General features: G+C 41.8%; 1 protein-coding gene across 28 annotated transcripts in view; it reads left to right on the forward strand.

Moving 5' to 3' along the window:
- The window catches only part of LOC105708774 (centrosome-associated protein ALMS1-like), a 261,189-nt gene that overhangs the window by 18,666 nt on the left and 225,077 nt on the right, over positions 1 to 17,446 (forward strand). For 17 of the 28 annotated variants that reach the window (XR_010340699.1, XR_010340700.1, XR_010340697.1 and 14 more), the window contains exons 3-9: positions 2,219 to 2,284; positions 3,267 to 3,329; positions 6,080 to 6,155; positions 9,429 to 9,560; positions 11,990 to 12,113; positions 15,291 to 15,396; positions 15,519 to 15,737. The gene's annotated coding sequence lies outside the window, so the exon portion shown is untranslated. Of the gene's footprint in view, positions 1 to 1,806; positions 1,852 to 2,218; positions 2,285 to 3,266; positions 3,330 to 5,288; positions 5,408 to 6,079; positions 6,156 to 9,428; positions 9,561 to 11,989; positions 12,114 to 15,290; positions 15,397 to 15,518; positions 15,738 to 17,446 lie in introns of all 28 variants that reach the window. The other 11 variants (XM_064371246.1, XM_064371250.1, XM_064371242.1 and 8 more) reach the window with 10 other exon arrangements.

Genomic DNA, 17,446 nt, shown 5'->3' on the forward strand with positions numbered 1-17,446 from the left:
GTCCAGTATGAAGGCTACTGATCACACTGGTCACTGGCCACCTGCGATGATGCAAATTTATAGGCTACCCCAAGATTCTACCGGGTGGTGATAGGCTTGGTGAGAGAATGATGTCACAAAGCAGGCAGTTGAAAGGTGTGCGATAGCCAATAGGGAGGCCAGGTTCCCAAGAAGATGGGATTGGCTGGCAGAGGTGGTAGGAAAGCTGAAACAGTGTTCATCTCAGTGTTTCTTATACATGTTCACTAATATCATTGACTAATATTTGTATCTTATATGTCATATTTCATAGTACATAATATTAAACATTTTTAATTGTATAGTACATGCACAGTATCCCCGTGGAGAAAGGAAAGGGACATCTAAGCTGAGCAATTACAGTTGTTCTAAAAGCATTTCAGTGAATCTGATTAATGAATTTACTGCTGCTTTTAAGGGCCAAACGAAGAGATTAAAGAGCCCTCTTTTGTACCTTGGCTGAAGAGCTAACTTCGTTGACTGCCCCTTGTAGGAAATGATGTGGTCCAAAGCTCCTCTCTTTTAATTTCTTCTCCTTGAATCCTACTTTCCTTGGGCTGGCCCAGGCTGGGCCAGGTTGGACTTGGATCTCTCTTCTGCTCTTCTTTTTTCCCCTTGATTTTAGGCATTGTTTCTGGGCCAAGCCTTGATCTTGCATTTTTACACTCGTGGATATGACTTCCTGTCAACTTCCAGAGCAGGCGTATTCTTTTCAGTGTTGTGGCATTTGGAAAATGGACTCTGCTCATGAGAAGCAAACACCAGAGAGGTAGAAGACAAGACTGACTGCAGACCTTCTCTCTTCTAGCCTTTATTCACAATTCTTTTGCCTATAGTTTGCTACCTCTGGCTCCTTGGGCCACACAGACATCCCGCCATCCTGCTCTTTTGTATGGGAGAGGCATTCAGGGTACTTTCTTTCTTCTCACATGAGGGGATCCAATGTGGCAGTTACTTACAGCCTCCTCTCCCTTGCAAACAGACACTATGCAATCTTGGGCTTTAGAATTCCCTGTTGGCCATGCTTGGGTGCAAGGGCCAGGCAAAATGAAGAGTTGAATTTAGTGGAGAATAGGAAAGAGGCCAGGTGAGGGAACAAAGAGATTTGTGTGGATTTTTTGGTTTCTGTGAGAACCAATTACACACACTTATTTTGTATTAACAGAACAGACAATTCAGTATTTTTTATGTAGCTAGATAGTCCAGAAACTTCCATAACTTTTGTACACTGAAGAAAATAATCATAATGTATTTTTCCATTTTGTTTTGTGTCATATTGCTTCATTTATGTCATTCATTAGTATGTCTATAGAATGTAGATTGCTTTAATTTTTTTATTTTTATTTATTTATTTATTTTTGAGACAGCGTTTCATGCTTGTCTCCCAGGCTGGAGTGCAGTGGCATGATCTCTGCTCACTGGAGCCTGTACCTCCTGGGTTCAAGTGATTCTCCTGCCTCAGCCTCCTGAGTAGCTGGGATTACAGGCGCCTGCCACCATGCCTGACTAATTTTTGTATTTTTAGTAGAGATAGGGTTTCACCATGTTGACCAGACTGGTCTCAAACTCATGACCTTAGGTGATCTGCCCACCTCAGCCTCCCAAAGTGCTGGGATTATATGTGTGAGCTACCATGCCCGGCCTTTAGATTGCTTTTGAATGTCCTGGTTTTCTACATGTTTTTTCCTTGTCATATTTTTAAGGAATACAACATTGTAAGACATACTGCATGTTTTTCTTGTAATGGTTGTTTATTTTGAAACATCATGAACTGTCTTGGCCTGATAGGTTTGCAGAGGAAATCAAAGAGGGATCTGTGAAAAAGGCACTGTGGTAAGTTTGCTGTGTTCAGCTAACATGTCTTTTTCTTTCTCCAGTTAACAATTTATGAATATTGACATTTTTAATGATGTGGAAATTTTCAGAATTGTAAATGTTTATTTATTTAAAACTGGTTGGAATATTGCTGTCTCAAAAGTGTTAATAAAGCTAGTGGCCTAGCTGTATAAACATTCATTTATTCAATAACTCTGACCTTTCTGATCCTCGGTTCAGCCAACTCTAAAATGGTTGCAAAGATTACTAAAAATATATGTTAGATACTTCCATAAAATAGAAACTAAAAGGTAAAATTTACTTTTAAAAATCAGTAATCCTAATTCCTTACAGTTTAATCTGGAATTTACTATTCTATTTTCAGAGCTGCTATACGACATGCTGTCCTTTGCTGTTCCACTTGTAGCAGAATTCAACGTTTTTCTAACAGGTACAGATCTTTATGCTTGAGACTGTGTGGAAACCTTGGACTTGAGCTCCACTCTCAGTTGTTTTTGGTACTTGCTGAAACCTAAATACATTCTGTCCACTTCTAGCATGATACCTGCTATGTTATAGAACCCAATAGAAGTTTGGCTGTGATGGGAACAGATGTTTGTATATTATTTTTCAAGGGTAATTAGAAAGTATCTTTCAAAATTTTAAGTTTGTATGCATTTCATTCTAGACATTCTACTAGGAATTTAGATATAGCTGTATATGTGTATAAGGATGTTCACATTGCAGCATTGTCTGTAACAAGATTTCAAAAGAACCTGAAAACAACAAAAGGTCCATTAACATTGAACTGGCTGAATACATTACGGCATTTTAATTATGTTACTCATAATCCAATAAATTCCCTATAGCCACTAAAAAATAGAATGTAAGTATGCATAAATTGACTGGGAAAATCAGTGTTTGAGATAAATTACAGAATGTTTAGTTGCTCCTTTTGTATAAAAATAGAGGACATACATATATGTGAAAGTAAATATACACAATATGCAAAATGTAAGTGTAAGCACTTGTAAATATCTAGAAGAACACACAAGGACAGGGAGGGGTGCTTGGAGGAGGTACGGGGCAGGGACAGAGGGACTTCCCTGTGCCACACTGTTAACACTGTTTGAATTCTGAAGGGTGCATACATGACCTCATTGGCCTGTGCTACCAGCCTCTGGCTAAAGAGGGCGCTGAAGCCACCAAAGTCTTGAGTACAAATCAAGCCTCTTAGTAAGCCTGTGTGATTATGTCATCATGACCAACATGCCTAATAGCGAGATGCCGGAGCACTGCGTGGATGGCTTCCAAGTCTCTTTCGGTCTAGGGTCTTATCCTGGCACTGAGGGTGCTAGACTGGCGATTTTGGCCGACTTATTGGGTGGGTGGCTTCTTGGGGCCCACATGAGCCAATGGTATCATCCCCGCAGTGGAAGCTCCTTTCCTGGATGCTCCTTGTCCAAGAAGAAGAGCAGAAACCACATCCCTGAAAGGTAATATGTCTCGGTCCCTTGGCATGGCCTTTCCAGCTCATGGCTTCTGGGTGTGGGCTTCACCTTTTATGGTCTCTGCGTCTCACAAGCTTGGCTTGTCTGCCCCTTGCTTTGAGGCTTTGACCCTCTTCGCCAGCCACTGTAGCTGAAAGGGGCAATGTCTGTGATGTCCTGTGATTTCTCCTTATTCTTGTAAAAGCGAGGTTCTGGCCATTGCTCTTAGGTAAAATACGAAAGGATTGCTTTAAGGCGGGACTGTTACTTTTGGGGACACTCCTTAATTCCCAAAATCGAACCTCCTCAATTCCTTGTTACTTGGCATGGAAAGTGTAATGATTTGAGTTAGGAAGCCAGTAGTAGCGCCCTGAGATCACACATGGAAAGTTGGTTTGTATTGTTTGCAGAAATCACGAAGAGCATACGCTGTTAGGTCCTAATAGTCCTCATTGGAGAGTTGTTCCTTTATACGTACAAATGATTAATTTTGAGACTTTGCACGTATGTGCAGTGAACTGTTTTTACTCCTTGAGACCATCCTCCACCATTTCATACCTCAATAAATCCTCTTTATATTATGTCCTATCTTTTGACTGTCACCTTCTGTCAGCCCCCAATAGAGGTCTTGCCTGACCTATTGCAATTGGGTTCTAATTACTGCATCGCCTGTTTTTTTTCTTCCAGTCCGTTGTGGGGTTTTTTGTTTTTTGGGTTTTTTTTGTTTTGAGACAGAGTTTTGCTCTTGTCCCTCAGGCTGGAGTGCAATGGCCTGATCTCGGCTCACCCCAAGCTCCACCTCCCCAGTTCAAGCAATTCTCCTACCTCAGACTCCCAAGTTGATGGGATAATAGGTGTCTGCCACCACACCCAGCTAACTTTTTTGTATTTTTAGTGGAGACGGGGTTTCACCATGTGGGTCAGGCTTGTCTGTAACTCCTGACCTCAGGTGATCTGCTCCTGTGGGCCTCCCAAAGTGCTGACATTGCAAGTGTGAGCCGCCGCACCTGGCCCAAACTGTTCTTCACAACAACAACAACAACAACAAATCTTTTTTTTTTTTTTTTTTTGAGACAGGGTCTTGCTGTGTCACCAAAGCTAGAGTGCAGTGGCACAATCACAGCTCACTGCAACTCAGCCTCCCAGTCTCATTCAGTTCTTCCACCTCAGCCTTCCTGGTAGCTGAGACTACAGGCATGCACCACCATGCTCAGCTAATTTTTATATTTTCTATATTTTTTTTTTTTTGTAGAGGTAGGGTTTCGCCATGTTGCCTAGGCTGTTCTTGAACTCCTGGTCTTAAGCGATTCACCTGCCTCTGCCTTCCAAAATTCTGGGAATACAGGCATGAGCCACTGCACCTGGCCAAGAAGAAATCTTTTTAACAGGTAATTACTAAAAATTGAATTAGAATTGGAATTGGAAAATTGCTCATAAGCATTGCTCTTAACATTGTTTTAAGAGTAAAAAAGGGCTGGGCATGGTGGCTCACACCTGTAATCCCCACACTTTGGGAGGCTGAGGTGAGCTTGATCAGTTGAGGTCAGGAATTCAAGACCAGCTTAGCCAACATGGAGAAACCTTGCCTCTACTAAAAATTAAAAAAATTAGCTAAGCGTGGTGGCGGGTGCCTGTAATCCTAGCTACTTGGGATGCTGAGGCACAAGAATGGCTTAAACTAGGAGGTGGAGGTTGTAGTGAGCAGAGATCGTGCCACTGCACTCCAGCCAGGCAACAGAGTGGGACTCTGTCTCAAAATCAATAAATAAAATTTAAAAAAAAATTTTTTTAAGAGTAAAAATGAACTCCTTTTTGTCTATAGTATGAGGCTGTGCATGATCTGGGATCCCCTCTCCTTCTCCAGCCCCATCTCTTGCCACTCTTGCTTGTCCTCCCTTTCTGTGCTTCAAATATACAGAATTAACCCTAGTTAATTTTTTTTTTTTTTTTTTTTTTTTGAGGCAGAGTTCTGCTCTTGTTGCCCAGGCTGGAGTGCAATGGTACGATCTCGGCTCACTGCAACCTCTGCCTCCCAGGTTCAAGTGTTTCTCCTGCCTCAGCCTCCTGAATAGCTGGGATTACAGGCATGTGCCACCATACCTGGCTTAATTTTTTTTTTTTTTTTTTTGGTATTATTAGTAGAGATGGGTTTCTCTGTATTGGTCAAGCTGGTCTTGAACTTCCAACCTCAGGTGGTCTGCCCGCCTCGAGGCGTGAGCCACCGCTCATGGCCATTAATTCTAACTCATGCTGCTTTTCACTGTAATTCTTACATTATTAAGTGAAGTTCACAGTCCCTCTTCTAGCAGGTTTTCTCTTGAACTATGAACTTGAGGTTTTGTAGTAATTGAACTTGATGGCATCAGTTGTATGAAAACTAAAACCATGAAGTGAAATATTGAATTTGAATTATTTCAGTGAATATGTTTGTATTAATGGCACTTTAGTATCTGGTACTGGGCTAAGTTTTATCAGGGATATAGAAATTCTGGGTATCTCTTTTTTATATAGGCCTTATTTGATGATAACTTTGTGCTGTTTTGTTGCCGTGTTTCCATTTTCATGATGGGAAACAGGAGAGAAAGACAGTATAGGTCGTTACTTGGTGGGGTTGAATAAGTGGAGTGGTGAAATGCAAAGCAGACAGAAGAGAGGACATGTTATGTGGGCTGTGATTCCCATTTTCAAGAAGTCTTATTCTGTGCAAGGAGACAAGGCTAACATACAATTTGGCTAACAAAAAATGTATCTAATAGGTGGAAAGACTATCTCCCAATTGGCCAGCGGATGCCTGAGACTCGTTTCATTGCTTTTAAAGTTCCTTTGCAGTAGGTAAGCGAAGATCAATTCGGTATTCTTTCAGACATCTAAATTCACCATGCAGAACGCTGTTCTCAGCTCTATCACATTCCATATTCTCTTTTTATAGCAAATACTTTGTAATGACCCCTTTAGTATCCTGAGATGAAGTTCATAGGTACATACAACCTGCTTCCATATTTTAAAGAAAAATGCCAGTTCACACCCTAACTATAATATAATGAATAAAATAAAAGTAATTTTTAATAAAGTAATACATATTTCAATATATGAATGTTTGGACATGACTGCATTAAAAGACATAGGGTAATAGTTGCCTGTGCCTTGAATTCAAGAACTACAAATGTAGACTGATCTAGGTGGCTGATACTGCCTCAGTGGTAGGATTTTCTATAATGGATTTCCAAACAAAACAAAGTATACTCTTCACTTGGTTGATAAGGTGATTATTATTCTGGAAAATTAAATATATATTTAAATTGTACAAAAAATAATTTGTGATTATTTGTGAAGTGGAGTGAGGTTCTAAGGCCAAGCTAAATATGAACAGCTTAGTATCTATATTAATGTTGAATAGGGCATTCAAAAGCCATTCAGGATGTGGAACACATTTGTAGGACTGTTCTGAATTTGGCAAGCTGTCTAGAATTTGTAACCCTTACCCACTGAATGTCAGTGGGCCTCTTTTCCTCCCATAGTCACAGTAAAAAATATGCCCTGGATCATCAAGGTCAGGGTTTCAGTGTGGAAAATCTCAAGATTGTGTTTTTATTTTTTTTTTTTATTTTTATTTATTTTTTTTTTTTGAGACGGAGTTTCGCTCTTGTTACCCAGGCTGGAGCGCAATGGCGCGATCTCGGCTCACCGCAATCTCCGCCTCCTGGGTTCAGGCAATTCTCCTGCCTCAGCCTCCTGAGTAGCTGGGATTACAGGCACGCGCCACCGTGCCCAGCTCATTTTTTGTATTAGTAGAGACGGGGTTTCACCATGTTGACCAGGATGGTCTCGATCTCTTGACCTCGTGATCCACCCGCCTCGGCCTCCCAAAGTGCTGGGATTACAGGCTTGAGCCACCGCGCCCGGCCATTTTTTATTTTTTTGAAGTAGGAAAAGAATAGGAGGGATAGGAGGGGACAGCTTTTGACAGCCATAAAAAAGATGAGAAGGTTCCAAGTAAAGAACCAAACAAACAAAACAAAAACAAACAAACAAAAAAGATGAGACGGTGAAGAGAAATACTGTTTTCTAGATTCTGTGTCTTATTAAACTTCCCCAGCATTGCTCAGGTTAGTATCAGGAGAAGCCCACTTGAAATGTTTTGGGAATTTACTTAATTTGTGACTCATAGATCAGATTTCCTTTTTCAACTGCTGTGTCAGCTTCTCTGCATGTCTGGGCTTAAAAGTGAATCATTTCAGGCCAGGCCCGGTGGATCATGTTTGTAATCCCAGTACTTTGGGAGGCCAAGGTGGGTGGATCACTTGAGTCCAGAAGTTTTAGACCAGCCTGGGCAACATTGTGAAACCCTGATTACAAAAAATACAAAAATTAACTGGGCATGGTGGTGCATGCTTGTGGTCCCTGCTGCTCAAGAGGCTGAGGTGGGAGGATCGATTGAGCCCAGGAGGTCAAGCCTGCAGTGGGCCATGATCATGCCCCTGCACTCCAGCCTGGGCCACAGAGCAAGACCCTGTCTCAAAAAAAAAAAAAAAAAAGGTGTTGTTTGAGGTACATGGAGTTTTTAGGGAGGTGAAACTATTTTGTATGATACTGTAAGGGTAGAAACATGTCATTATAGATAGATCAAAACCCATAAAAGGGTTTCATATATGGTAACATATTTCACAACAATCCTGTGCTGATGAAGTAGCAGTAGTACTAATATCTCTTCTTGAGTGCTTATCCTGCACTAGCTCAGAGGATAGATGGTTACAACTAATAAATAATTTTATAGATAATGAAGCAGGCTCATAAAAAGAGATAATCAAAACTTGAACTTAGTTCTTTCATTTTTTTTGTGGCAAAACATGCATAACATAATATGTACATGTAATGCACAACACAGAATGAATCATGCATACCTAAACTCTAGTCTTTGGTGATAATGGTGTGTCAGAATTGGTTCTTCAGTTGTAACAAATGGACCACACTGGTATGGAATGTGGATAGTGGGGGAGTCTGGGTGGGGTGGGAGAGGGAAAGTACATATGAGAAGTGTCTGTGTTTTTGGCTCAGTTTTGCTGTGAACCTAAAACTGCTCTGAAAACTAGTGTATTTTTCAAAAAGTACGTTGCTGGCACCTGAATAGCCAGACAGATCGATGTAACAGAGCACAAAGTTCAAAAATAAGCCAAATACGTAAAAGAATATTTAGCAATGAAGGCCATCCTTCATATATGTAGACATGTAAGAAATATTTATTTGTGAGTCTGAGACAGGATTGCTTGAGCTCAGGAGTTTGACATGAGCCTGGGCAAAATGACAAGACCCTATCTCGTTGGTTTTTTTTTTTTTTTAGACAGAATCTGGCTCTGTTGCCAGGCTGGCATGCAGTGGCACGATCTCAGCTCACTGCAACTTCTACCTCCCAGGTTCAAGCAATTCTCCTGCCTCAGCCTCCCTAGTAGCTGGGACTACAGGCACATGCCACCACACAAGGCTAATTTTTTGTATTTTTTTTTTTAGTAGAGACAGGATTTCACCATGTTGGCCAGGATGGTCTTGATCTCTTGACCTCGTGATCCACCCACCTTGGCCTCTGAAAGTGTTGGGATTACAGGCATGAGCCACTGCATCCAGCCAACCCTATCTCAAAAAAAAAAAATCCAGGCATGGTGGTTCATGCCTATAGTCCCAGCTACTTGGGAGGCTGGGGTGGGAGGATTGCTTGAATCCAGGGGTGGAGGCTACAATGAGCCATATTTGTGCCATTGCACTCCAGCCTAGATGACACAGCAACACCCTATTTAAAAAAAAAAAGAAATATTGATAAGCACCAAATATGATCGGCAGTCCACTTGGAGCTGGAGATACAGTGGTGAATAAAATCTGAGAGTCTACAGTCTGATTAGGAGACTAACATAAAACAAATACAAAAATAAATATATCAAAGTGGGCTTATTTTTTTCTTTGTGATCACTCTGGAAGAAAAGATTCTACATTCCAGGAGAATGGAAACTTACCTTTGAATCTCATTGTATGTTAGCATCACAGGACTTGAATAAACGCCTAATGTAATACAGGATTTTAAGCATGTATTTGCTCTGATTTCATTCTCTCTGACAGAGTTTTGAAAAGAAACTTGCTCCAGAAGAATGCTTTTCCCCTTTGGATCTTTTTAACAAAATGTGAGAACAAAATGAAGAACTTGGACTGATTATTGATTTAACATATACTCAACGTTATTATAAACCAGAGGTAAGTGGAACCCTTAATTGAAAAGTTCTTTATTCTGATACAAAAATAATTTATAGTAATTCAGTAATAATTCAGTAATCTTGTGCTAATGTGAAGCCTGGCCTTCTCTGATGGGTAATAAGGTTAAAAGAGAACCAAGTGATTTCCTTAATTACATGTTTTTAATTACTGTCTAAAATGAAATTGAAGACATGAAATGAACTAAAATATTTGGCAATAGGCTGTGTGTGTGCCTAAGAAATTCTATAAGCTTCCATAATCTATATTTTGAAAATGAAGTAAACTTACTAATACTAGCAGTGGCCTGAGGAAAGAAAAGAATATGCAATATGTCTTAGCACTTATTTTAAGCAGTTGCTTGCGCATGTGTAAGCATCATGGTAAAAGACAGTTCTCTAAGTTTATGATTTCTTTTCCAGTATGTGTTGATACAATACAAAGATTCATATATTCTGTTTGCCCCATTTAGCATGTTGGTGTGAAGGAGTGATCCTTCTTCTGACCAATTCCATGGCTTTTGGAAACAATAACATCTAATGTTAGTTAATATTTGTACAGCAGTCTGCCATTTAAAAAGTACTTTTGGCTGGGTGTGGTGGCTCACTTTTGTAATTCCAGCACTTTAGGAGGCCGAGGTGGATAGATCACCTGAGGTCAGGAGTTCGAGACCAGCCTGGCCAATGTGGTGAACCCTGTCTCTGTTAAAAATGCAAAAAAAATTAGCCGGGTGTGCTGGCACACACCTGTAATCCCATCTATTAGGGAGGCTGAGGCAGGAGAATTGCTTGTACCCAGGAAGCTGAGGTTGCAATGAGCCAAGATTGTGCCACTGCATAACAGCCTGGGCGTCAGAGCAAGACTCCATCTCAAAAAAAAAAAAAAAAAAAAAACAAGTACTTTTACATGTATTAGCTTATCTAATCCACTCAACAATCCCGTGCTGATGAAGTAGCAGTTGTACTAACATCTTCTGTTGAGTGCTTTTTCTGTGCTAAGCTCAGAGGAGAAATGGTTACAATTAATACATAATTTTACAGAAGATAAAACAGGCTCAACAAAGGATGACTTAAAACTTAAATTTAGTTTTCTCTTTTTTTTAAATTGAAGCACAAAATGAGTCCCTGTCTTTGGAGAGTTGGAGCTTCTTAGAGTGTCTCCTGAGTCCTTTTGACACAACCTAGTAACCTTTGATCACTCTTTTTTTGCTGTTTATGTGAAGAAAAATTCTAGCCTTATCTTGTACATTTCCTGCCCCACCCTGAACTCAGCCATTTTCCCAAGGAGCTTTTGATTCCTTTTGGTGGGAATGATATTTAGAGATTATAGTCTGAGTGCTAGAGGTGCTCAGTGCTTCTAGGCTCATTGTTTCCTGTCTCTTTCTGTTGACAGTGCTAGGAAATACGTTTGTTTGTAATGTAAGATGCATCATAAGTTCATGCTGATACCCTCCATTTAAACTCAGAACTTCAGTTCTAAAAGAACTGAAAGCAAGGATTTAAACAAATACTTGTACACCAGTATTAACAGCAGCATTTGTCAAATGGCCAAAAGGTGGAAACAACCCATGTGTCCATCAATACGTGAATGGATACACAAAACATAGTATATGCACACAATGGAATATTATTCAGCTAAAAAAAGAATAAATTGAATATATGCTACAATATGGATGAGCCTTAAAAATCATGCTTAGTGAAATAAACCAGACACAGATGGACACATATGTGATTCCACTTGTATAAAGTACCTAGAATAGACAAATTCACAGAGACAGAAAACAGACTAAAGGATCTAGGTGGTGGGGAAAAAACAGAATTATGGTTTAATGGTTAAGAGTCTTTTTGTTGGGCATGATGGAAACATTTGTGTATAGGCAATGGTGATAGTTACACAATACTGGGAATGTAATGCCACCGAATGATACACTTTCGGATGGTTAAAATGATTTTCATATAGCCTCGTCTGTCTTTTGTCTGTATCTGTCTATATCTGCTTTTCTCCCACCCAAGAATATCAGTTCTCAACAGTGCCTGGAATTCCCTCCATCGCTCAATTCAAATCCAAGTTCTTCTGACTCTATTCTACTCTTCTACTTAAATCGTAGCTGCTTTATGCAGGCACTGGCCCTTGAATTGTAAAATATTAAATGGATCTGTTCATATAATTTATAGTTAAATATGCATTCATTCACATGGAATTTGCTTTCAGTTTTGGATATTGACTATGGTGTAGTTTTATTTAAAATAAGTGATACTTCCTGGTTGAAGCAGTGTTGGAAGAAATGGCTCTTTTATCAGAATTGCATATTCTGATATTGGCATATTAAGTTTATCATAATCTCTTGGCTTATATTCTGGGTCTCCTAATTACTCTTTAATTCTTTCTCTGCAAATGAAATAATACACATCTTGTATGGTTTTGCTTTATAGGATTTGCCAGAAACTATTCCTTACTTAAAAATTTTTACAGTTGGGCATCAAGTGCCTGATGATGAGACTATTTTTAAATTCAAACACGCTGTTAATGTGTTTTTGAAAGAAAATAAAGATAACGGTGAGTTTTTGTTCTTCTTATCTGAACTTTGGTGTGCATTATGGATGGAGTTGGGAAATTGTTGGTATTTTTTATAGTTGTAACCTTAGACCTGTTGTATTTAATAATGCTAAGATGATGAAAATGTCAGATGGTGCTAACAGGGTAAGATGATTAGGAGTGGGACAGATCCCTAGAAGCAAAACAAGAAGGAGTGCACCAGTGGAATTGCCCCTTTGTCATACATATTTAAGATATTTCTGCTGTTTTTCCGCTTTGAGTACAGATGAGGAAGGATACCATCACCTCTTATTCTTCATGTGGGAGAACGTAAGCCAAAGGCTGGTGCTTTCTTGTTTCTGCTTTAAGATTTACCTTACTCTGTTGAAAATAGAACCTAATAGCCTCTTTAGCTTAAGGATCCAGTTGCCTTTTTCTGGCATCTACCCGCCAGAAAGAACATGATACTTACCATATTTTAAGACTGAAGAAACTTTTGTGTTTGGAAAGCCACTGACACCAACAGGACACAGCCTTCATTTTGCCTTTTTTCAAATTTAGCTTGAGGGGTGTACACTCTATTACATAAATCTGACAGTAAATATTCATTTTTTAAAAATGCGATGGAGTAGTGGAGACAGAATAGAGGCAGAGGTGGGAAGATAGGGAATGGAAGGTGAGAGGTAGAGACTGGGTCAGTGGGTTTGAAGATAAAATTTCCAATTATAACCCAGTCAGTCACTTAATGTAGACACTAGCTTTTAATTGTGTTAATGGATCTTCCTTGTTCACAGATCTTCCCCTGTACTTTAACTTTAAAACTTGAGAGGTTTGGCTTTGTCATTTGTATAAGTTGTTGTCACAGAAATACCACCTTTTAAGATATGAGGGTACAGCTGATGGCCTGTTCACTGCTTCCAGGCTCTTTTGTGTGAAACTTTTATATAGTGCCTCATCTGTTCTGTGAGGGCTAGGAGGTCCTTATGAATACAGGAGAACACATTTTTAAATCTTAGTTGTTCACATGTTACACTGATTGTAGTCAGATGGATAGACTGAACTCCTGTTGGTCTTCTGCCTGAGTTGTGCTGGCTGGCTGAGTCTTGCAGTACCCACTTCCATAGCAGGCTTGGGACCTTGTTTGTAATCTGTTTGGCTACCTCTGCTATAATCCCTTCCCACAGATACCAGGCTCACTGATAAAAAGAGGACACTACACTCTCCACTCTCTTCTAGAACTGGTGGAGACTCAAAATAAATTGATTCAGTAAACATGGAGATCCTTTTAGATATGTTGTTAGATCAGACTGTGTTTGTGCTTTCCCCTGGTCTTAAAGTTTTTATTAAAAAAAAAAAAAAGATTTGTTGTTAGAACATAAGGACACAGGTTTTAGCAGTCTTTGTTTTTATTATAGCAGCTCACAGGTATCTAGGAAAAGAAACAGGTAGTGCATGTGTTTTAAGATGTGGGGTAATTATAGACAAAAAAGACAGTTCCTTATAATAAAAGAATAAATTAAGTACAGTGAGAATATAGAGGAGAAATTGAGGACGGCCTGTTAGGAGACAACATTCAAGCTGCCGGGAAGAGAATTTTGCCAGGATGAGAAAAGGACAGCCCAGTTTTGGGGATTAGGTACAAAAGGCACAAGGCTTAAAGCCATGGAGAGGCAGCCTCATATGTGACTATAAATAGTGTGAAAAGGCATGGAGTTCATATATTCATTTCCAAAACAAATTAAATTACCAAAACCATTAAATAAATTATTGACTTCAGAACGAAATCATAGCATGGGTCATCCCATTTCTGGGCCCTCTCCTAATGATATGCGTAGGACTAATATTTTTACCCTGCCTATTTAATCTTTTTAAAAGATTTTTAACTGACAGGATCATGGCCATTTCACAGACAACTACCCAAAAACATCCACAGACAGCGTTACTCCTTCAGTCAATCTGCAACCAGAAAACTCTCCATCCTCCCATCAGCAGGAAGTAGCCAGAAAGAAAATGCCACCCCTCATCCTTTTTATAACCATAGGGTCTGGATTAACAGAGCAGGAGCATTGCTGTCTTGGACAAGCACCACCATTTTAAAGTTCCCCTTGATCAGCCACATAATTCCAACCCAAAGGCCATCATCCTAATGCTTAATGCCAGCATGCCCATGTACCACAAATGACATCTCTGACCAGAAACATTCCAACTCTAAGATAAACCCCTCCCCGACCAGAGACATGCCAGCCCTGAGGTAACCTCCCCTCTGGCCAGAGATATGTCAGCCCCAAGGTAACCACCTCTCTGACCAGAGACATTCCAACCCTGCAATAAACTTCTCCACACAGAAACATTCCAAGCCTGTGATAAACTCTCTCGCCCTAAAACCCTTAAATGCTCTTAGTCTGTAAGAGAGAGTGCTTCTAACTGAAATTGGCCAAAGCCCCTGTCAGGTTTATTCTCCAAAATAAACCTGTCTTTGACTGTTGAGCCACTTTGTGTGTTTCTTTCCTGTTTCTTTAACTCTTACACCCTGGTCACTCATATTTGGCTCAGAATAAATCTCTGAAAATATTTTACAGAGTTTGACTCTTTTCATCCACACACAAAAGACCCAAAAAGACTGAATGAAACAGAGCCCCAGAAGCAACCCCACAATCAAACACGAGGGACTTAGATGAGAATGGACAATAAGCTTTTATTGTGTCATTGCACGGAAAGGTTGGGGATTGCTTACTGCTACAGCAGAGTGGACTCTATTCTGACCAATACACAAAGAAAGAGATCACAGACCCCCTGCCTGAGCAGAAGGGAGGTGGTAGATGAAATGAACTATAGGAACAGCCACTAATCCACTCATGGTGAGGTAGGACTGACCTGTCTCCTGGAAGCCCATGCCCTGGTAGAGGGCCAGGGCAGAGAACTACACTGTATTCATGCCAAGGACAACTTGACTGTAGCCCTGGTCCCGGGCAAACTGGAAGACAGTCCTGACCAGGGCTTTTGCTGTCCCTGATGATGGTGCTCAATATCCACAAAGAGGTGAAGCAGCCTCAACTGCTTCTCCCTCAAGGTGGGATGGTCAACGGGCAGAGCTCCCACCATGCCCACTACTTTCTCTTCAGACTCATCCTACTCAGGTAGGATTTGGTGATGTCAGACATGTCTGTGTGCAGTGTCCTGTCTTCATACTTCCTCCAGGGATGTTTGGCAAAGAACCTCAGGGCACAGAGGAGTCTGAGGCTGAGGCTGAACACCATGAGACACCAGGAGCCAGAAAGCAGGAGTAGTGTGAGGGGTCCCCCAGGTAAGAGCACAAGCGCTCGGGGAGGCTTCAGCAATTGGAGGAAGGTGGTCAAGGCGTGCTCATTCACCCCCGTGGAGAAGAAGCCCGTGACACACTTGTGGTTGCTCTCTCGGTATTTGCAGATGTGATAAGGAGCCATGGACGGACTTCTGTGTCTGAAATCTCAAAGTCCAGAAGAGAGAGCTAGACTCCTGCACAACTTTACAGCAGTCCTGAGGAAGAGAGAGGAAACCAGGTGAATGCCTGCATGGCTTCCGGCCTTCCAGGAACGGGAGACCTGCTCAAGGGTGTGTCTTTCTGCTTTTGCCCATGAGGAAGCAGACCTCTGCCACTGGGAGAAGGTAGGGTCAGAAAGACCTGCCCTGGAATCTGGTTCCATCCCTTTCTAGCTGTATGACCTCGGGCATGTTACTTACCCTCTCCATTTCTTCATCTATAAAGCCTTGATAGATGAACTACTCACCCCTCCTCCCTCTTTTCCCCTTTCCTGGATCTCTCAGGTTCTTGGTGCATTGAGGGGGCACCTACCACAGGCAGGCCATATATCCAACCCTTTGGTCTTTCTCCAAGGACCATACATTGCAGAAAACCTGTATCCAAGCACAAGTTTCAGTAAAGACACCTTCTCCCTTGATAACAAATGTTTAGGTTGCTGAGGGGAGCATAAGGGCCAAGCACAAAAAACAGCCCAACCTCCAGATCCCAAGGAAGGTGCAGGCTGAGAGCCCTGTCCTTCCACCTATGTCCCCTCACCTGTCACCACAAGAGCCTTGAGTGTCCAGGGAGCTTCAGCTCTTAGCCGCTCACTGGCAACCAGAAGATAGTGTCCAGGGCCCAACGACCCCTGGAAAGCAGGCTAGCTGCCCCCTCATTGGTTGGCTCCTGAATTTTTGGTAATCATAAACCCTGGGGTCAAATTTCTGGGCTGTAACACAGCAGGGAGTGCATTCCCAAGTGCATTCCTCCATGTGGTCTCAGGGAATGAGCCCGGGGCAGGAGAGCCCGGCAGGCTGAGGGTCTGCAGTGTGCCAGGCCGGGGCTTGGCAGGGAGGCACCAGATGTCAGAGGTGTGGCTGCCACCCAGGAGGACACACCTGATGGGGCTCTGGGAACAGGACAATGGTGGAGATGTCACATCCAGAATAACTGTGTTAGGAGGGTGAACTTGACAGGAGTTTTACATTGCAGGTCTCAAAAAGGCACCTAAAATTACCTTAAATAATGGAGGTGCAGGAAACCACCAACTGTAGGAAGACAGACAGGGTGACCTGAAAGTGGGTTTGACCTGGTGTTTTACCGCCATTCTGTGCATGGCGTCAGCTTTCTCCCAAGATTGGCACCGTATAGGACTTAGGTGTTGGCCAGCCCAGTTGAAGCTGTCTGCTTCCTTGCTCACCACCAGCAGAAAGGTGGTGGCTATGCCCATAGTCCAGGTGACGGAGAAGGTTTACATGGGGACTCAGTCACACTTTCTAGGAACTAGATGTACATTTCATAGCAGAAGCCAGGTTATACTAAAGGGGTCCTGGCCCAGGGATACCAGCACCCTATAGAGATGGAGATTTCAGGGAGCTCAGGGGCTGAAGGGCTGAGTGACAGTCAGCACTGCCCACAGAGGGGGTGCTCTTGAGTCAGGAGGGGTGGGAAACAGGTGTGGATCGGCAGCCGAAAGAGGCCCACCCAGGTGAGCACAGGTGGAGTTGCTGGTGGACAGAGAGGAAGAGCCTGCTGGCTGGGCGGGGAAGGCGGCGCCTGTAGCTGGTTTGGGAATTCCCAAGTTGAGCAAAGAGTGTGCCAAGTCCTCTGGCTGGGCTTGTTAACAAAAGCACCAAACTCTTAAATTATCTGTAAGAGGTATCTTCTGAGCCAATGAATAGCCATGGCCTTGGGAAGTCTCAAGAGGTCTTGAAAATGTTTGCCTGGGACAGTCGTTTTACACATTTGAGGGGACAGGAATTGGAGTAACATCATAAATCAACCCATGGAAGGTGTACATTGATTCAGCCTAACAAGGTGGGATATCTTGAAGTGGGGTGGGGGGAGGTCATTA

This window comes from Aotus nancymaae, unplaced genomic scaffold (assembly GCF_030222135.1).
Source record: "Aotus nancymaae isolate 86718 unplaced genomic scaffold, 86718_ANA_hifiasm-v0.15.2.pri h1tg000125l, whole genome shotgun sequence".
NCBI lineage: Eukaryota > Metazoa > Chordata > Mammalia > Primates > Aotidae > Aotus > Aotus nancymaae.